Raw genomic sequence first — 22,480 nt, 5'->3', positions numbered from 1 at the left:
TTTCAAATTTCGTGACAGAGCCGGGAATCGAACCCGGGCCTCCGGGGGTGGCAGCTAATCACGCTAACCACTACACCACAGGGGTGGACACTTCATCTAGTTAACAGCTGGAATATGTTTTTACCATACCAATGTCCACCTCCGTAGCGCCACGGCTAGTGTTATTAGCTGCCGTCCTCGGAGGCTCGTGCTCGATTCCCGGTACTGCTCATAGAGGATGGTTGCCTAGTTGTACTTCCTCTTAAAACAATAATCACCACCACCATCATACCCGGTACTGCCAGAAATTTAAGAATGGCAGGAGGGCTGATATGTGGTTGAAATGGTACATGCAGCTCACCTACATTGGAGGTGTGCCTGAGAAGAGCTGCACCACCTCGGGATGAGGACACGAGTTCACTTTGTCCAGCTGTATGGCTAAATGGTTACCGTGCTGGCCTTTGGTCGCAGGGGTCCCGAGTTCAATTCCCGGCAGGGTCGGGAATTTCAACGGTAATTGGTTAATTCCCCTGCCACGGAGACAGGGTGTATGTGCCGTCTTCATCATCATTTCATCCTCATCACGACGCGCAGGTCGCCTACGGGAGTCGCATCAAAAGACCTGCACCAGGCCTCTCCGGAGGCCACACGCCATTATTATTACCCTTCCAATGACGCCTCCGTAGCGTAACGGTTAGCACTGTTACCTGCCGTCCTCGGGGGTCCGAATTCGATTTCCGATACTGCCAGAAATTTAAGATTGGTTGGAGGGCTGGTATGTGGTTGCCTGAAAAGAGATGCCCCACCTCGGGACGAGCACACGAGTTTACTTACCATACCAATTTACAATTTGAAAATAATAGGCTAATAGTCTTATAAAGTCCGCCTCTGTGGTGAAGTGGTTAGTGTGATTAGCTGCCACGCCCGGAGGCCCAGGTTCAATTCCCGGCTCTGCCACGAAATTTGAAAAGTGGTACGAGGGCTGAAACGGGGTTCACTCAGCCTCGGGAGGTGAACTCAGTAGAGGGGAGCTTCGATCCCCCCCCCCCCCAGCTATCCTCGAAGTGGTCTTCCGTGGTTTCCCACTTCTCCAGGCATATGCTGGGATGGTACCTAACTTTAGGCCACGGCCGCTTCCTTCCCTCTTCCTTGTCTATCCCTTCCAATCTTCTCATCCTCTCACAAGGCCCCTGTTCAGCATAGCAGGTGAGATTGCCTAGGCGCGGCACTGGTCCTCCTCCCCGGTGTATCCGCCGACCCAAAGTCTCACGCTCCAGGACAGAGCCCTTGAGGTGGTAGAAGGGTGCTCCCTTGCTGAGTCAGAGGAAAAATCAACTCTGGAGGGTACACGGATTAAGAAAGAAAGAAAGAAAGAAAGATTATTATTATTTTTATTATTATTATTATTATTATTATTATTATTATTATTATTATTATTATTATTAGCTATCAGCTTGCATTCGGGAGATAGTGAGTTCGACACCCACTGTCGGCAGCTCTGAGGATGGTTTTCCGTGTTTTCCCGTTTTCACACCAGGCACATGCTGGGGCAATTACGGCCACGGTCGCTTCCTCCCCATTTCCCATCACTAGCAATTTCCTGTCCCATCCGATAGACCCGTGTGTGTCGGTGCGACTTAAAAAAGTCTTCGGTAATAAATCCAGGCACGATTCTATGGTTCTTCCAACCCCAGATCAATGTTTTTGTGTACTTGAATGAACTTGTAATCCAGAATTGTCACTTAACTCATGCTTACTACACGCAGCTCACTCTATTCACCTCGTCTCTCACTTTCTCATCCCGCAAGAGTCACGAGCTGGGAATAGGATAGAATCGTAAGAGAACAAGAGTTGTTCGAAGGAGAAAGGGTAGATAAGTCGAAAGTGAAGAGGCTGACACAAGTAAATAAAATCAGACTCAGTTACAGAGCCCGTAGTCTCCAGTCCGCTCTCCCACACATCCTGGTGTTCCCTTTTCAATCGCCTCTTATGACAGGAGGGGTTAACTGCGTATATATTAACCCCAGGGGCTTTCAACTTGGGAACGTAGGTTTGCGACCACGGGGCCCTTAGCTAAGTCTTGGTATTACTTCCACTTACTTGTGCCAGGCTCCTCAATTTCATCTATCCTATCCGGCCTCCCTTGATCAACTCTTACTTTTTTCCGACCCTGACGATATTTTCACGTCCTTCGCGATCGTTGACTTTCTTTCGCCGATACCTTCACTTTTCGAAGTGTCGGATTCCTTGTATTCTTTCCTTACGATTGGTGTTAACAGATGAGGTTGCCCAGTTGTATTTCCTCTTAAAACAATCCCCACCATCACCGGTTGGCAATCACGGCGCCCCTAGTTGGCTCCTGGTATTGCTTCCACTTACTGGTGCCAGGCTCCTCACTTTCATCTATTGTACTGTGTATACTATCCGACTTCCCTTGGTCAAATCTTGTTCTTTTCCTACCCCGACGATATTGGAGCATTGGAGGCCTAGGGATTCTTTTGTTTTTACGCCCTTCGTGGCCCTTATTTTTCTTTGGCCGATACCTTCATTTTTCGAAGTGTCGGACCCCTTCCATTTTTTCCCTCTGATTAATGTTAATAAAGGATAGTTTCCCAATTGCACTTCCTCTTAAAACAATAATCACCACCACAATCTAAGCCTATATAGTCTATGCTCCAACCCAGAGAGGAAAGAATGGACTGACGAAGGTCAGGGAGGATAGAATGAATATCTAAGAAAAGCGGACATTAGCCGCCAAACTTAAACTGGGGGCCTTGTGGTCGCCACATCAACCCTAGGGAACAATGCTTATAAGGTACAAAAGCACTGGACATCATTGTAAGCTTGGTACGGACGGTAGCATAAGGCTGCTAGCGTAGCGCCATCTGCTGCCAGCGGAAGGCAGGTTGTTACGTCAGTGACCTCGTGATCTAATCGCCACCTATAACTGCACGGCCAATGAAGAACTCTGGTTCAATCCGTCGTTGGCGGAGAGCACTTCTGTCATCTGGACTGTGCTGTAGGTTGTGGTGGACTTAGGTTGTGCTTGTGGTGAACAGTGATTCTGTAAACATACTTAGGTATTCTTTGAGAGTGTTTCCTTTATTAGAGAAGAGGTGATTGATCGACTGGGGAACAACCAGGATTACTACGATCAAATAATTCAGGTAAAAACTTTTTCTTTTTTTTCTTTTAATCTTTGTCACTTACACACAGAATATGATACGATATTTCAGTTTATAGGATAACATAAAGACTGCATAAGGTGCGTGGAGATATTCATCCCTACAGATTACACTTCTGTGAGAAATATTTGGAATATGATCAACAGCTAGTTAATGTGTACTGAGAGAGAAAAAAAATCAGCAAATTCGAAACTAAAGTTACATAACATTTAATGGCTGATTGAAAGTAAATAAACTGTGGATACAAAATGATAGGATGCAATCCTTTTATGCGAATTATCACCGCCTTCACCATCATAATATTCTTCTACTGTCGTGCGAGTAAGCAGTTCGAAATACCGAACGAAGTGTTCCTTCTGCCTTCCTTAACTCTACTGTGAAAACGAAAAGATTTAATGTGATTTTTTTTTTTCATTTCCTAGCAAATCGAATGTCTGTTTAAAAAGATCTTGCGAAGTGTCCTTCTGCCATCATTATTTCTACTGCGGAAATAACAGTTCACTGGAATTTTTACCAGCCTTTAACGAATCTATTAAATGAAATTTTGCTTTTTGTTTCATTTTTTACAACTATACACAGTTCCATTGCCAGAATTATGTGTATTTTATTACATTTTCTGAGTTATTAATAAGTTATTGAAAGTGGTGTACATGAAGCAATTACTGAGAAAGATGTCCAAGGACATTTGAATTCATATCACTGAAAGGAAATAGAGCAATTGTATAGCAAATATCGGGCTGAAACCACTCCCACTGCAAATTCTGTGCTGTGATTCTGATTTCAGCCTCTCAACTTTAGTTTCTGAAGCCCTCATTGTACGTGACATTTTGCACGTAGTCGTGGAGTTGAGTGTAAGAAATTCAGCAAGACTGTGCTAATACTCAGTTACTTATTAACTGTAAATTTTACAGGGAACAGATATGCGATATTATCGTAATCTATCTTTAAAATAATGAACTCTGCGTGCGTAGAGAATACATTTTTCTTGTCAGCAGGAAGTTTTTGAATAAAACTATAATAATGAGGCCATTTCCGGAAGAAAAGCTTACAAGACAAAATGACAATTTGAGAAACCAAACTTGAAAAGTTTAAAAATGAAGTTATATATTGTAGTGTCGAGGTTAATATTATAGAACAGGTTTAGTTAATTCAATACGGTATTCGAAAAATTCACTTTTAATGTCTGTTTTTTAAATGAAAACTGCCACTATGTGTCAATCATCTGAACTTGTTCTGATTGATTGTTTCCCTTCGTTTCGTGGGCTCTTTATCCAATGATTTGAAGTCAACGCTTGACGTGAATTTTGATCAAGTTTTACAACCGATTGCCCTTCCTAGCGCCAACCCTATGTTGCGTGTTGCGGTGGTGGTTGCTAAATGAGGTGGTCGAATGTAGACGAAGAGACGACGTGCACTAAAATGAGCACAAACACACAGTCCCTGACCCAGAGGAATTAACTATGGGCAATTAAAATCCTCGGCGAGGCCGAGAATCGAACTCGGGGTCGTTTAAACCTTCAGCAAAGTAGGTGGACTAACTTACTGTGATGCACTGGTGATTATAATGATAAATACAAGATATTCCTAGTGGTAACATGGTATGCTGCGAATTTAGTTGAATTTTAGTTCCCGTTGCCTCCGTGGCTCAGGCGGCAGCGCGCCGGTCTCTCACCGCTGGATTCCGTGGTTCAAATCCCGGTCACTCCATGTGAGATTTGTGCTAGACAAAGCGGAGGGGGACAGGTTTTTCTCCGGGTACTCCGGTTTTCCCTGTCATCTTTCACTCCAGCAACACTTTACAATATCATGTAATTTGATCTGTGAGTCATTAATCATTGCCCCAGAGGAGTGCGATAGGCTTCGGCAGCAACCACAATTCCTATCCTCGCCGCTAGATAGGGGCTCCATTCATTCCATTCCTGACCCGGTAGAATGACTGGAAACAGGCTGTGGATTTTCATTAGTTCTCGTTATATGATCACTAGTCAAATAATTGAAAAAATGAAATGTCGTATGACTTTTAGTGCCGGGATATCCCAGAGGGGTTCGGCTCGCCAGGTGCAGGTCTTTCTATTTGACTCCCATGGGCGACCTGCGCGTCGTGATGAGGATGAAATGATGATGAAGACGACACATACACCCAGCCCCCATGCCATTGGAATTAACCAATTAAGGTTAAAATCCCCGACCCGGCCGGGAATCGAACCCGGGACCCTCTGAACCGAAGGCCAGTACGCTGACCGTTCAGCCAACGAGTCGGACAGTAAAATAATTTACTAACAGTCCAACAAATCAGTCATGAGAGTATTATTGGGCATTGAGGAAAGAATTGAGATGCCGGGCTGAATGGTTCAGGCGGTTGAGGCGCTGGCCTTCTGACCCCAACTCAGTAGGTTCGAACCTGGCTCAGTACTGTGGTATTTGAAGGTGCTCAAATACATCAGCCTCGTGTCGGTAGATTTACTGGCACGTAAAAGAACGCATGCGGGAATAAATTCCGGCACCTCGGCATCTCCAAAAACCGTAAAAAAGTAGTTGAGACGTAAAGCAAATAACATGCAATAACAATTGAGATTCTTTCTTTCTTTCTTTCTTTCTTTCTTTCTTTCTCTCTTTCTTTCTTAATCCGTTTACCGACAAAGGTTGGCTTTCTCTCGGTCTCAGCTGAAAAGGGGACTTGTGGGGGGATGGGAAGATCGGAAGGGACAGGCAAGGAAGAGGGAAGGAAACGGCCGTGGCCTTAAGTTAGGTACCATCATGGCATTTGCCTGGAAGAGAAGTGGGAAACCACGGAAAACCACTTCCAGGACGGCTGAGGTGGGAATCTAACTCCCGCTACTCAGTTGACCTCTCGAGGCTGAGTGGGCCCCTTTCCAATCCTTATACCACTTTTCAAATTTCGTAGCACAGGCGAGAATCGAACCCGGGCCTCCGGGGCTGGCAGCTAATCACACTAAACACTACACCACAGAGGCGGACATTGAGATAATTACTCACATAAATGCACATATTTTCACACTTTTGCCATAATTGACAATATTCATTCATTCCAGATACACAGCGTAATCAAAATGTTGTGCAGAAACTGCAGTAGCCCCTAGAGCGGCTTCGATCAGTAACTATAGTCTAGGACAAAATCTTGCGTCAAGGAAAGCCTAGAAATGTCAGAAACAACATAGAAAATATTCAGATTGATGCTTTCACGGCTGAAATTTTGGTTTGTCAGAAGACAAGGTGAAATTCTTTACGTTCTGTACCTTCAAAAGAAAATGTCTGTTCATGAGCAAGACGCGAAGTAAAATTCTCTTTCTTTCTTTCTTTCTTTCTTTCTTTCTTTCTTTCTTTCTTTCTTTCTTTCTTTCTTCGCCCCTTAACAAAGACACAAATAAATAAATAAATAAATAAATAAATAAATAAATAAATAAATAAATAAATAAATAAATAAATAAAAGTTTACCCTCCAGGGCTGGTTTTTCCCTCAGACTCAGCGACGGATCCTACCTCCACCCCCTCAAGGGCAATGTCCTGAAGAGTGAGACTTTGCGTCAGATGATACAACTGAGAAGGAGGACCATTACCTCGGCCATGCAGTCCCACATGCTATGCTGAACAGGGGCCTTGTGGGGAGATGGGAAGATTGGAAGGGATAGGCAAAGAAGAGGGAAGGAAGCGGCCGTGGCCTTAAGTTAGGTACCATCCTGGCATTTGCCTGGAAGAGAAGCGGCTGCCGACAGTGGGGTTCGAACCCAATATCTCCCGAACGCAAGCTGATAGCTTGCTGACTCAAACCGCGCAACCACTTGCTCGGCCCACAGGTCAATAGATACACACGTAAGTAAATAAAAGATAAAGAATTCGAGAAAGTACTCATATTCCATTCCGCATACCTCTGGACACACGAAACCGTTGGTCATATAAAGCGATACGATAAGCGCTAGGTAGTTTTGCGGAATTGTGAATCACACCCGGAAATCATAAATGTATCAAGTGACAGCTGCCAATGCCATCAAATGTCCTGTTTCTGGAAACATCTGAATTATGAATCATGAACCAGGAAATGTCCGCCTCTGTGGTGTAGTGGTTAGCGTGATTAGCTGTGACCCCCGGAGGTGCGGGTTCAATTCCCGGCTCTGCCACGAAATTTGAAAAGTGGTACGAGGGCTGGAACGGGGTCCACTCAGTCTCGGGAGGTCAACTGAGTAGAGGTGGGTTCGATTCCCACCTCAGCCATCCTCGAAATCGTTTTCCGTGGTTTCCCACTTCTCTTCCAGGCAAATGCCGGGATGGTACCTAACTTAAGGCCACGGCCGCTTCCTTCCCTCTTCCTTGCCTGTCCCATGCAATCTTCCCATCCCCCAGCAAGGCCCCTGTTCGGCATAGCAGGTGTGGCCGCCTGGGCGAGGTACTGGTCATTCTTCCCAGTTGTATCCCCGACTCAATGTCTCACGCTCCAGGACACTGCCCTTGAGGCGGTAGAGGTGGGATCCCTCGCTGAGTCTGAGGGAAAATCCAACCCTGGAGGGTAAACAGATTAAGAAAGAAAGAAAGGTGAGAATAATAATAATAATAATAATAATAATAATCATGGCGTGTGGGCTCCGGAGAGGCCTGGTGCAGGTCTTTCGAGTAGACACCGTATGGGCGACCTGCGGGTCTGTGGGGATGGGGCCCAACCTGAGTTGGATATTAATGCTGAAGACGGCACAAACACTCAGTCCCAGAGGCATAGGAATCAACTTATTCAAATTGAAATTCCCGACTTGGCCGAGAATTGAACCCGGGATCTCTTGGATCAAACGCCAGCATGCTAACCACTTAGCCATGGAACTGGACACTCGTGGATTATGAGACAATCAATCCCATTTTTGAAGGAGCTGGCGGGCTGTCGACGGAACTACATTTGTATCCATTAACCAATCGTATTGAGCCTGGCCTTCTTAGTTACGTATTGTGGTCGGATGAGACACAGTTCACGAGGGATTGCATAGCAAACGTACATAACACAATTGTATGGGCTTTGATGACCCCATATTCTGTGCGATATTCCTGATATTGTTGAAACTACAATCGGAGGGATATATTGACGGAAACCTCCTCCAACAAACCCACCGGTATCTCTTCAATGAATTGAAGATAGTGATTATTATCGAGACATCATTTCAGTACAAATAACGTATTCCTATTCCCTCCAGAACACGAATTACCCCTGAAGATGGGTTGGTCGGGGTAAACCAGTGGCCTGACCCGCCTCCCTCAAGAAGTCAAATGGATTTCTGGGACTCAATGAAGGACACGATCCACGCCACGGGCGTTCGTTCCCGAGAAGACTACTGCAATCGCATAAGGAATGCTGCAGGTAACATCAGACGCCAATCTTTGCTGGTAAGCAATGTGTTTCGCTCCATCAGACGGCGCTGTGGAGCTTGTTTTAAGAGTGCTAATGGAATCGCTTCCAGCTGAGGTGGGAATCGAATGTGCTATCAAAATGCGTCAGGTTTTACATTTAGGCTCTTTCTTCTTTCTGCCTATGTGGTTTTTCCCTGACCCTTCAATACCATACAACAACACCACCTTACCTAACACAAACTCTTGCCGTGGTAGCGAGTCTGACTCGGAAACCGGCAGATACTCCATGGATCACTTCCCACTCCTCCCTGCTATCTCTTTCTTCTTCTTAGAAATAATAGCCTGTCGGAGGCCATGCAGATTGAGTTGATGGTCACGCGGGGGGAGCGGGCTTCGCTTCCCCCCCCCCCACGAAAAAAATCGCTCGGCGCAGCGTAGTCTAACAGCAGACCACGTTTACGCGAAGCCCACTCATCATCGGCCTGCCCACAGATTGTAGTACAAAAAGACCTCGTTTAACACTCATTATTCATACTTAAGCTTAACGTGAGACTTTGGGTCAGAGATACAACTGGCCAGGAGGACAAGTACCTCGCCAGGTAGCCCCACCTGCTATACTGAACGGGGGTCTTGTTGGGGGGGGGGGTTGGAAGAGATAGACAAGGAAGAGGCGACCGTGGCCTTAATCAAGGTAAACCCCAGCTTTTGCATGGTGTGAAAAGAGGAAAGCACGGAAAACCGTCATTACGGCTACCGACAGTGGGGTTCGAACCCACTATCTCCCAAACGCAAGCTGACAGCTTGCTGACTCAAACCGCGCAACCACTTGCTCGGCCCAGAGGTCAACCGATACACACGTAAATAAAAGGTAAAGAATCCGAGAAAGTACTCATATTCCATTCCGCATTCTTCTGGACACACGAAACCGTTGGTCATAGAAAGCGATATGATAAGCGCTAGGTAGTTTTGCGGAATTGTGAGTCATACCCGGAAATCATAAATGTATCAAGTGACAGCTACCAATGCCATCAAATGTCCTGTTTCTGGAAATATCTGAATTATGAATCATGAACCAGGAAATCATTCATATCAACTGAAACAGCTGTCAGTAATGCTGCGGAACATTCGCAGTATATATCAGACGTAGAGACTGGAGGACAGAAGAGCAGGTGTGAACTGAAGAGAGACATCCGTTTATCTTGGTAACTAACACGACTTTGTCAAGAGACTTGTTTATTTTCCATGTTTACTTTCTTGACGTCTCTGCTATAGAGAAACCAGCCGGAGAAAGTTAGAAGTGAACGTATTTCTAGGTATGTATAAAAACTTAGCTGTGGAAGACATTTGTCACTATTTTTTTTCTTTCTTTCTTCTTCTTCTTCTTCTTCTTCTTCTTCGTCTTCTTCTTTTATGACCACATAGGATCACTTTAGTCAGTCCGTCGTTCAGGTCTCTTTGAAGGGATTGTTCGGGCTTTGCGGTCCTCCCAGTACTTCTTCAGACGCTCCGATCTTCGTGCCCTTTCCTCAGTTGAAAATGTGCGTGTTGTTGGCTTGTTTTGTGTAAGGGTAAAGCGGAGGTTTGTATTCTTGAGTTTTGTATTCAATTTTATCTTATTTTTGGTGTCTTCTGTTGTAAGGCCTATTTCCTTCAGATCCTCTCTTACTTCTCTGATCCATTTACATCCTGTTGTGGTATTTTTTGAGACGAGATTGTGTTGTACTAGTTGTTTCAGAAGTCTCGAGTCCTGCATCCTCATGATATGTCCAAAGAATCCCAGTCTCCTCTTACGCATAGTATCTGTAATGGGTTCTAGCTCTTTCATAACATTAAGAGATGTCATACACTAGTAAACGTACATACAATATCTGCAACTATTTGGAAAATTTTCTTGAAATATAGTCAACATGTAGGGGAGACCATTGTACCATGGAACCCTTTTTGCGTTTTTTGGGTTCGATGACCCAGATGTTAGTCCGCTTTAAACAACAAGAATCATCCATCATCATAATATATTTTTATTTTAAGCTTTCTAATCCTATTAATGCTGCCAATAAGTATCGAAATTTCTTTTATAGGTTCCTGTTCATAATGCTCCATTTTACAGTTCTATTAAGGGTAAAAGAAATGATTAGACGCGAGACGTAAAATGTTCCATGGTAAATCATGATCATATAACATCCTCTTGTACTTTGGAACACAGGGAATATAGGTAGAAAAAAACTGTAAGTAATTATCTGTAATACATTTTACATGTGTTTGCCACATTAACCAAAAAATATTTAAAACATTTTGTAGAAACACAGTTGAGTCTCTTTTTCTTTTGTAAAACACGCAAGGAGAACAATTTCTCAGTCCCCGTAGGAGAAATTACAAATGTACTTTTTCTGTCCCTTAAGTCCATTGACCATTAGCTACATTTTGTTTATTCCATAATTCTGGGGAATTATTTCTGTTGGCACGGGCAGTTCCCTAACATCCTTTTCAGTCAAACCATAGTTAATACTCATTTTGTTTCTGCTGTCTAATCTTTGGTTATAGCAAAAAATAAATATATATATATATATATATCAGCTTTAGAGTTTCAGAATTATGACAAATATCTCGAAAGAGCAGCACACTGAACATGTTGCAAGCTTCTCTGAGAGAAATATTGATTCCGCACGGGTCATAACTGCTTCAGTGGCTTTCTTTAGGACATCCGGACCATGCCCGATTTATTGTCAGCATGATTTTTAAAAAACAAAGAAAAGATAGCATCGTATACCATCCCAAGGTACAATGCGTTACACGTTTCAACAAGTATGGCTGCCTAAGATCGAGGTTATAACAAAACACTGAAGTTAGACTATGCATTTACTCATCAGATGATAAAAATACACACAGTAGGTGGTTTTGATAGTAACAAACACATTGTCATTTCTGTGTTATAAAGCATAAAAATACTAGCGGAATATTTTCTTCCGATACTAAAAATTATGTTTTGCCTACGACATCCATGCTTATTAACATAACAAATCAGAACTACCGTCATCTTTTTTTACAGTTTGGTTGAGTCTGAGCTGGATAGATAGCAGTACAAATTAGAGCAAAAATTGTTGCAAGGTTTACTATGCTCAAGGCACAACAGTACCCTCTATATTAAGTATCTCGTACAGTTTGGTTGAGTTTGAGCTGGATATATAGCAGTACAAATCGGAGCAAAAAAGGTTCCAAGGTTTACTATGCTCAAGGCACAACAGTACCCCTCTACATTAAGTATCTCGTACAGTTTGGTTGAGTTTGAGCTGGATAAATAGTAGTACAAATCGGAGCAAAAAACGTTCCAAGGTTTACTATGCTCAAGGCACAACAGTACACTCTACATTAAGTACCTCGTACAGTTTGGTTGAGTTTGAGCTGGATAGATAGCAGTACAAATTAGAGCAAAAATTGTTGCAAGGTTTACTATGCTCAAGGCACAACAGTACCCTCTATACTAAGTATCTCGTACAGTTTGGTTGAGTTTGAGCTGGATAGATAGCAGTTCCAAGGTTTACTATGCTCAAGGCACAACAGTGCCCTCTACATTATTATTATCTCCTATGACGAGGAAAAAAATGATTTTGTGTGATGCAATTGGTTATAAACGGCTTTTCAAAAATGTTCTCGATCTAAAAAAAACACAATGTAAAGAAAACTGGACAATTTGTCTCATTCTTCTCGAAAGAAGTGTGTTATTCTGGAGGATAAACCACCATAACGTTAACAGGTACATTTGTATAGATTTTAGAACAATCATATTTTTTTAGATTTTGTAGGTGTAGAACTTTTTGTTCACACAGGCAGCCCTTTCCGTTAGTAATTATGAACAAAATTGATTCATCCTCGGTAATACCTACATCTGAAGAATTCTGAAAAATTTTAAAGTGAATCCTGAAATTAAGTTATGAGTTATTAGGTCAAAGAATAGCTTGATTTTTGTTTATCCATTGACCAACAATAAATATTATAATTCAAGTAACAAACATAATGAGTGGTATAGGGCTGGGTTGTGCTAATTTACCATACCAGCTATTCTGACTGGAACGTGCCTCCCTCCTCTGAAGTACAAAATATATTTAACAACTACTGGGAATTTTTGCGTGGAAATTGGTACAAAGACGAAGGAAGATATGATCTATCAGTTGAACCTAAACGAGCTAATTGTGAAGACTTTTAGTATATATGCAACTTTTAAATTTGCTTACTAGCAATAGAAGGAAATTATAGTCTACATATACTGTACACTGTGTAGGAACAAAGACGTCCAATAAGAATAGGACGTGATAAAAAGGATTAGTCCATTAAAACTTCGACGGGAACAAACTCTCTAACTTACAAATATTAATCCACATTCAAACGAGGTAATAACATAATGTCATTTTAGACGAAGTCTGGGAGCCCAAATGCCTCGAAGGAAGACCCCACGACGCTGGTTGGGCTGGTGGTGGTGATTATTGTTTTAAGAGGAAGTAGAACTAGGCAACCATCCTCTATATAACATTAATCAGAGAGAAAATGGAAGCGATCTGACATTTCAAAAAATGAAGGGATCGGCCAAAGAAAGACAAGGGCCACGAAGGGCGTGAAAATTAAAGATTACGTAGGCCTCGACAACTAATATCGTCGGTACAGGAAGAACAAGAGTCGACCAAAAGAGGTCGGTTAAGATAGATGAAAGTGAGGATCCTGGCACAAGTGGAAGCAATGCGAAGACTCGGCTAAACATCCCGTGGTCGCTAACCCATGCTCCCAAGTTAAAACCACTGATGCCCCTTTTAGTCACCTCTTACGACAGGCAGGGAATACCGTGGGTGTCCCCACGACGTCTTAACTCACAATTATGTTGCGAAACCCGCTCTTTCGGGGTATAGTGGTCATGCCGGCCTTAGTAACTTGGTCAATAGAGAGCTGGTCTTCTCTATTCAAGATGGCAGGTTTGATTCTGGCTCAATCTGGTGATATAATTGAAGGTGTTCAAGTTTGCCAGCTTCGTGTTGGTAGATTTACTGGCATCGGGCGAGTTGGCCATGCCAGGAGTGTCCGATGACATGTTCGGTTCGCCTGGTGCAGGTCCTTATGTTTGACTCCCATTGGCAAACTGCGCGTCTGGATGTGGGATTATGATGATAATGATGATGATGATGATGTACCCCTTTATCATCATCAACACTGGCGCAGCTGCTTCTGTGGATCCGTGGTAGAGTGTCGTGGTAGAGTGTTCAAACCTGCCAGAGGTAGTCGGATTTTTGAAGGGCGGAAAAAAGTCCATTCGATAAACCATGTCATACGATGTCGGCATGTAAAAGATCTCTGGTGATACATTTGGTATTTACCCGACATAATTCATTAAAATCTCAGCCATAGACGTCCAAGAGAGATCCGGTTTACTCTGTCTGCCATCTAGTGGGCCTAGAGTAAAACGGAACGTCGAAATTGACGAGGAGACAGCCAGATGGCGTCAAATCGAAATGTCTGCACACGGTAGCTGAGGCCGTACGATTATTATTATTATTATTATTATTATTATTATTATTATTATTATTATTATTATTATTACTGGCGCGACAGCCCTTTGTGGGCCTTGTTTCCTGTTAAGTGCAGAGCTCCTGCAATTCATGATTTCTCTCTCACCCCATCCAGCTGATCGAGCAACTTTCTTAGGTTTCCAGCTTGGTAAAGGGTTAAAACATTCCACGAACCAATTCTCAAGTCCTTTACACATTTGCGAGATCGTCGTAAAAAGGTCAGGCCGGCTGTTTCTTCTTCAGATTTCGTAACGAGAGTTTTTCTTAATTTTCTTTTTTTTTTACAGATTGGGTTGTCAGCCCAACGCCAACCCCCAGCAATCGTGGTGGACCGATGTTTTCTTTCGGGGTTGTCTCCCTTAGCTGGTGGGTCCCCATTTTGAAGCGTCGGGAACTCGTTTTTTCGCCCTTCCATGACTTAGCCGTGTACACGCAGTGTACCCGTTGCCCAGGGACGTGCATGTATCTAACTTGGTAGGAATAAATGGCATTTCCTGTCTTTTATTAGTACACTTCCACCAGCAAGAAGTGAACCCACAGGAGCACACACTACCCCTTCCACCCCTGATCCTTTATCATTGCCTGTAATAACTGGACGGCTCTCTTCCCACACCCTGTCTGTCTGTTAGGTCATCAGCCCAGAGGCTGGTTGGATCCTCAAATAGCAGAGGCTATGCAGTTATAGGAAAACCACAAAAACCAATGGCAGAGCCCAAATGAGGCGTACTAGGCAAGATGAGGAGTGAGGTAGTTTGCCATTGCTTTCCTCACTGGACCAGAAGGTGCTACTGCAGCACGACTGATCCTATGAGCAACACCTTTCATAACACTCTGACACTATTTGTGCTCCAAATATCATTACTCAGCACCACCCATACCCCCAGCAGCTCCCATATTGTCACAGCCATGGATGAGACTGGGACTTCGGTGGAAGCTACACTTTGCTCTGGCCTGTGCCAAGAGACGGATACAAAAATACTGCATCCATCGAGAAATGGCAACAGGCACTCCTACACCCTACACATGTGTAATTTCTAGAGCTGAATATTAAGGCAATAGGTTATAATGCAAACTAATTTGGCTGATAAAATAATTTCGTGTAGCTATTTCTAGCCGGGTACAGCTCTTGCAAGGTAGGCCCTCCGATGAGGGTGGGTGGTATCTGCCAAGTAGAAGTAACTGCGCGTTATTGTGGTGGAGGATAGTGTTATGTGTGGTGTGTGAGTTGCGGAGATGTTGGGGACAGCACAAATACACAGCCTCCGAGCCATTGGAGGGGCTGCCTGACCGAGGCGATAAAGGCATGCTCGGTTCGCCCGGAAGGACGTGGGTTCGAATCCCCGTCAGGAAGTCGTAACATTTAAGAAACGATATTTCCACTTTCGGAGGTGCATATGGCCCTGAGGTTCACTCAGCCTACGCCAAAAATGAGTACCAGGTTAATTCCTGGGGGCAGAGGCGGCCGGGCGTAGAGTTAACCACTCCATCCCATCTCCAAGGGCCTCCATGGCCTGTACGGAGATGACTTTGCTTTTTTTGCAAGCCATTGGAATAACCCATGAAGGTTCAAATCTCCGACCCGGCCGCTAATCGAATCCGGGACCCTCTGAACTGAAGGTCAGTACGCTGACCATTCAGTCAACGAGTCAGACATTCGGCTGATATGAACTGTCGTCTACCCCGCTCTTCCGTAAGAAAACGACAGTAGGTAACATAATTTCCGGTATTTCTAATAGCCCGGGCCCCTAATGTTTATGCAAATCTGCTATCAGAACTGTTGTCCAGGTTAGAGTATACTTGTTAATCGCCTCAGTAAATTTACATTCTAACCTTCAAATGCCTCTACATCCGGGCTCTAGTAATTTCCTTTGTCCTCCGGCCATACAAAAGTAACTCCAAAACTATAAGGCGTAGGGAAGTGGAAGTATGTATGCAGGTAGTCCATAACCCGCAACGTTGCTGGAATACGTTTTGACCGAAAATTTCCACAGTGGTTCCAAAAAATAAATTACTTAAAAATCAAATAAAATGTAGGAAGCCGCAAGATTGCTTGCAGAGAGACTTTAAGTCGGAAGGAACCACGAATATATAATAATAATAATAATAATAATAATAATAATAATAATAATAATAATAATAATAATAATAATAATAATAATAATCTTATTGGCTTTAGGTCCCACTAACTACTTTTACGGTTTTTGGAGACGCCGAGGTGCCAGAAATAAGTCCCGCAGGATGATTTTTTACGTGCCAATCTATCGACACCAGGCTGACGTATTGGCACGTTCAAATACCACCGGACTGAGCCAGGATCGAAAATGCCAAATTGGGGTCAGAAGGCCAGCGCCTCAACCATCTGAGCCACTCAGCCCTGCCCAGGAATACCTGGTGACCGAAATGTCATAAGGCTGTTACAGAGAGACGGAATATTCTGAGGAATCTCTGAAATTGTAAAATGAGTCTTTTCTATTATCATAAAAATGTTAAACTGTTGTGTTCATTGATTGCCTGTTAAGGAAAAGGTTTTCTGTTCTGTTCTGCTCGAGAACAGAGTTTACAAGGGGTGCTGTGTGTGCAGAATGGGGAATTTGGGACTACAATAAAATAAAAAGACCAAAAATGTATCAAAGGCTAGAAGACTCGGAAGTTATAAGCTTGCTTTCAAGATGTTACTAAAAGGGGACCGTCTTCTTCTTCTTAATCTGTTTACCCTCCAGGGTTGGTTTTTCCCTCGGACTCAGCGAGGGATCCCACTTCTACCGCCTCAAGGGCAGTGTCCTGAGCGTGACACTTTGGGTCTTGGGTACACAACTGGGAGGAGGACCAGTATGTCATCCAGGCGGCCTCACCTGCTATGCTGAAAAGAGGACTTGTGGGGGGAGGGGGGGTTGATTGGAAGGGATAGACAAGCAAGAGGGAAGGAAGCGGTTGTGGAGCGGGACCCCGTTCCAGCCCTCGTATGCCACTTCTCAAATTCCGTGGCAGAGCCGAGAATCGAACCCGGACCTCCGGAGGTGGCAGCTAATCATGCTAACCACTACACCACAGAGGCGGACTAAAAATAGACGTTTGGGACAAATTAATACATAGTGATTTCTTTAGTTTTAGTTAAAATTTGCTTATATGTTACGAGTACATTTTTGTTCAAATACATTTTTGTTAACAATATGCTTTACGTCGCACCGATATGGATAGGTTTTATAGCGACGATGGGAGAGGAAATGTCTAAGAGTGGGAAGGGAGCGACCGTGGCCTTAAGTAAGGTAGGCCTACAGCCCCAGCATTTGCCTGGTGTGAAAATGGGAAACCACGGAAAACCATATTCACGACGTGACCAAACCGCGCAGCCACTTACTCGGTACAGGAATTCTAGCTGACCTAAAATTTCCACGGGCATCCCAACAGGGAGTTAATAAAGAACTGAAACTGCAAAACTAATGTTTGTTTCCATGTCGTTAAACTTGAAGTGATCCTCACAACATTCAAGTGCATTGCCTTCGATCTGTGAGTCAAATAACTTCAGTGTACTCAACTTTCACTTCCGTAACGTGAAGATGACATGACTACAGAACAGTGAAGGAGAGCTCTGTTGGTATCTTACATTCTTCTTGCAAAATACTGTAGACTTTAAAAGAGAACTACATATATTAGACAATTCGTTTCTTACTACTGACGGAATTTCATCATCGATCTATGAATATATAGCCTAATTCTACTCTGATTTAAGTGTTAATTTGCTATTAGCACGAAGTATTAATTACAATGGCTGGTCCCACGGCCTGGTGAAAGTGCGCGTGCCTATTACTTCGGGGCTCCGAGTTCGATTTCCGGCCAGGTCAAGGATTTAAATGCTAGTTCGAGGTCCACCTAGCTTACATGAGAACAGCTGAGGAATTGTCTGAGGGTGAGATAGCGATCCCGGTCTAGAAGGCGAAGAAACACAGCTGACGGAATTCGTCACGCAGACCACCCGTCACCTCATAAGCTACTGGCTTCAGGCTGAGCAGCGGTTGCTTGGTAGACCAACGCCCAGCAGGGCTGTAGCGCCATGGTGGTGTTTGTTTATTAATTATACTTCTTATTTCGTAATTGCCTGTTATATAACATTGAAAATCCACAGCCTGTTTCCATTCATTCGACTGGGTCAGGGACGGAATGAATGAAGCCTCCATCTTGCGGCGATGATAGGAATTGTGCCGGCTGCCGAAGTTAGTCGCACTCCTCTGGGGCAATGGTTAATTACTGACAAATTAAATGAAATGATATTGGAGAGTGTTGCTGGAATGAAAGATGACAGGGAAAACTTGAGTACCCGGAGAAAAACCTATCCCGCTTCCGCTTTGTCCAGCACACATCTCACATGGAGTGACTGGGATTTGAACCACGGAACCCAGCGATGAGAGGCCGGCACGCTGCCGCTTAAACCACGAAAACTCTAATTATATTACATTATCCAGTGATAATTCTTCTCCTTTGCTGGATGGTCAGCGTCCTGGCCTTCGGTTCAGAGGGTCCTGGGTTCGATTCCCAGCCGGGAACTGGATGCTTGTGTTCGTCTTAATACACTTATTTTCATCTCTGCCTACTTACACCACACCAGACTACCAACTTCTACTGAATAGAAACACTCAATACTAAATACATACCCTCACATAGGGTTGGCGTCAGGAAGAACAATCGCCGTAAAACTGGGCTAAAGGCGCCTCAAGTGCCAATCCCAATAAATTGGAAAAACGTCCAGGAAGGAGAAGAAGAAGGTGATGATGATGACGATGATGATGATTATCCACTGTTAATAATAGTCAGCGTGGAGTAATGGTTAGTGTGATTAGTTGTCAGCCATCCTCGAAGTGGTTTTTAGTGATTTCCCATTTCTTCTCCAGGCAAATACCGGGATGGTACCTAACTTAGGGCCACGGCCGCTTCCTTCCGACTTCCTTGCCTCTCTCTATCAATCTTCCTATCCCCCACAAGGCCCCTGTTCAGTATAGCAGGCGATGCCACCGGTGCGAGGTACTGGTCCTCATCCCAAGTTTTATCATCGATCAAATGTCTCACGCTCCAGGATACTGCCCTTGAAGCGGTAGAGGTGGGATCCCTCGCAGAGTCCGAGGTAAAAACTAACCCTGGACGGTAAACTGATTAAATAATAATAATAATAATAATAATAATAATAATAATAATAATAATAATAATAATAATAATAATAATAATAAGAAGAAGAAGAAGAATAGTCAGTTTCCAAAATAGTGATTCCACCTTAAGTCAATTTCAGAGTATTGAAATGCAGGGGAAAAATCTGACACACGGACAAATGCAATTAATGAAATTAAATATTAACAACAACAAGAAGAACGTACCGCGTAGACAACACAGGACATCGTACAGCAAATCGACTAAACATATGTTTTAAAAAATCGAACAGGGCTGTGTCGAGGTCGCGTGATAAGCATTGTCGAAATGAAAAATATGTGATGTAACCTATGGCTTTTAGTGCAGGCAGTGTCAGAGGACATGTTCGTCTCGCCAGGTGCAGGTCTTTTGATTTGATACATATGTGCGACATAGTTCGCACCCGCGACCTCACAGGTGGGAAAAAGAGGTAGATGATGATGATGATGATGATGATGATTGTGCCTAATGTGTCGCTCTATTCAGAGCATTAGATTGCCGTGAGGGAACACAATCGCCTTGTGCTAAGTAAATCCGTTGATACATTTGTATTTTTTTTTTCATTAGATAGGAAACAAAATTAATTATTTTGACATGTGAAAACTAAATAGTACTCATAGAAATACTATAGGCCAATATATAGCATAAAGAATAAACGACGAACGAACAGTACGATTGTATTGCACTCAGTCAGGTACATTGCTGTGGCTTTGCTTGCACCTTAACTCCGCATATCGCCATCTAGTCTTTACGGCACAAACTATTAAGAGTCAGCTGTTCTCGGTTCTTCCCCCGTTCATGTCGCTAGCTCGGTGTCGTGCCCGATGCGACCGTGCCGTATGCGACCCGCGCCACTAACGACCTCATAATCTGTAACCGTGCCGGATGCGACCGGTGTTGGCAATCCAATTTTCATTTTAATAAGCTATGTCATCATCCAAGATTAGGTAAGCTAAATCAGAACAAGAAAAGGTTAGAAAATAGGCGAAGAATTTACAGCACTGCTTACTGGGTAGCAAATGAAATAGTTTTCTGCCCCTGCCGGGCTGAGTGGCTCAGACGGTTGAGGCGCTGGCCTTCTGACCTCAACTTGGCAGGTTCGATCCTGGCTCATTCGGGTGGTATTTACAGGTGCTTATATACGTCAGCCTCGTGTAGGTAGATTTACTGGTGGGACTAAATTCCGGCACCTCGGCGTCTCCGAAAACCGTACAAGTAGTTAGTGGGGCGTAAAGTAAATAGTATTTTTATTAGTTTTCTGTTCTGTTCATATAGTGAACTAAGTTACTAAAACCGCAGACCGTACACAACATATAATTATGACCGGACGAGTTGGCCGTGCGGTTAGTGTCGCGCAGCTGTGAGCTTGCATCCCGGAGATAGTGGGTTCGAATCCCACTGTCGGCAGCCCTGAAGATGATTTTTCGTGTTTTCCCATTTTCACACCAGGCAAATGCTGGGGCTGTACCTTAATTAAGGCCACGGCCGCTTCCTTCCCACTCCTAGGCTTTTCCTGTCCCATCGTCGCCATAAGGTACATATATATGTGTCGGTGCGACGTAAAGCAAATAGAAAAAAAAGTACATTTAATTATGTACACTGAATTAGTCGTCGGGAAATACATCCTATACAAGCCTTCATGGAAAACAATCCCAACGATTCCGTGAAAGGTTTATAAATAAAGCCCGAATTTTCATGCGATAATAGGTTAGATTGCAAACTAATTTGGTTAGTAGGACATGTCGGCCACCCGCTCTTCCATAATGTAGAAAGAGTAACATAAATTATAGGGGTTCTGATGGTCTGTACCCCTAATGTTTATGCAAACCCCATAACATAATAGTTGTGAAGGTAGACTACACTTGCTTCTCGCTTCAGTAAGTTTGCATTCTGACCTATTAATGCATAAAATTCCTGGCTCTACGACGAAAGTTTAAATAAAACATGCGTACATTACATTATACAGAAATGTATACTCAAGAACTCGTCATTGAACACTAAATCAGTGTAATGAGTAATTTGTAATGCCATAAACAGAGATATTCATTCCGCAGAAAACATAGATGGGTCACAAGTAATGCAAGAGATATTTTAAGGTTAAAACCCTAAAAATGTGGGGTAAATGTACAATCAGGCAATTCTGGATACTAAAATAATATAATTTCAGTTATATTTTAACGAAGATTATATTTGTTTTTCAGTTACCTTATCTATAAACACAGTTCTTGGGGATCATCAGGATCAGTCTCTGGATTTTCTGGAAACAGAGATGATAGAACTGCATCTTCCTAAGTTGCTTTTGTAGAATTTACTGCGAAGTGTAATATCACTTGAACCATTCCTATAAGCAGCTACTGCCCCTACTTTACGTAACAAACGTGGGGGAAACTGGTAGTTTTTACAACACAAAATATGGTGTGCGTTTGCATTGCATCCTGCAACATGCAGATATATTATGGAGCTGCGTTTCCATGTCTGGGAGAAAGTACCCAACAGGTTATCTCACTGCATAATGGCTTCTGCGGTAGACGGCTGGGTTCGAATCCCCCGTCGGCCATTCTCGAAATTGGTTTTTCGTGGTTTGCCATTTTCATCTCCAGCCACATGCCAGAATGGTACCTTTCTCATGGCCATGACCACTTCCTTCCCATTCCTCGCCGTAAAATTACACCTACACCCACAGACAACACCCTCGTACATTAGCATATGTACCTCAAAACCCATGCGGTGTACCAGGTAAAGCAGCTACACATCTGACGAGCCGAACATGTCCTCGGACACTCTCGGTACTAAAAGTCATGCGCTGAAAAAATAACCATAGTAACCAGAACAGTGGTAGCATTTATTCAGATGTTTTTAAGTTTCGTGAAATCATGTTACATGACCAAAGCATATTCCTATATATACGGGGTGGAACGTAACTGATGCACCAAATTAATACAAGAGATCTTGGAGAGAAGATCATAGTGCCGTAATTTGCAGGTGTGTAGCTTTCACGGTTACGCTAAGATTTGGGAGAAAGGAGACGAGCTGCTCGAATGAGCAGTATGTTCCGAGCTGTCAGTGGAGAGATGGCGTGGAATAACATTAGTAGAGGAATAAGTCTGAGTGGTGCTTTTAAAAGTAGGAAAGATCACAATATGAAGTTGGAATTCAAGAGAACAAACTGGGGCAAATATTCGTTTATAGGGAAAGGAGTTAGGAACTGGAATAATTTACCAAGGGAAATATTCCATATATTTCCAA

General features: G+C 43.4%; 2 protein-coding genes across 2 annotated transcripts in view; one reads left to right on the top strand and one right to left on the bottom strand.

Annotated features, from left to right (window-relative positions):
- Positions 1-22,480, bottom strand: part of LOC136878782 (uncharacterized) — a 507,599-nt gene that overhangs the window by 469,750 nt on the left and 15,369 nt on the right. The window lies entirely within an intron of this gene.
- LOC136878781 (insulin-like growth factor-binding protein complex acid labile subunit) overlaps positions 2,965-22,480 on the top strand; it is a 135,539-nt gene continuing 116,023 nt past the window's right edge. Inside the window, exon 1 of the mRNA XM_067152250.2 lies at positions 2,965-3,146. The gene's annotated coding sequence lies outside the window, so the exon portion shown is untranslated. The remainder of the gene's footprint in view (positions 3,147-22,480) is intronic.

Source organism: Anabrus simplex, chromosome 8 (assembly GCF_040414725.1).
Source record: "Anabrus simplex isolate iqAnaSimp1 chromosome 8, ASM4041472v1, whole genome shotgun sequence".
NCBI classification, from domain to species: domain Eukaryota; kingdom Metazoa; phylum Arthropoda; class Insecta; order Orthoptera; family Tettigoniidae; genus Anabrus; species Anabrus simplex.
This window is presented reverse-complemented; position numbering and strand designations above follow the sequence as displayed.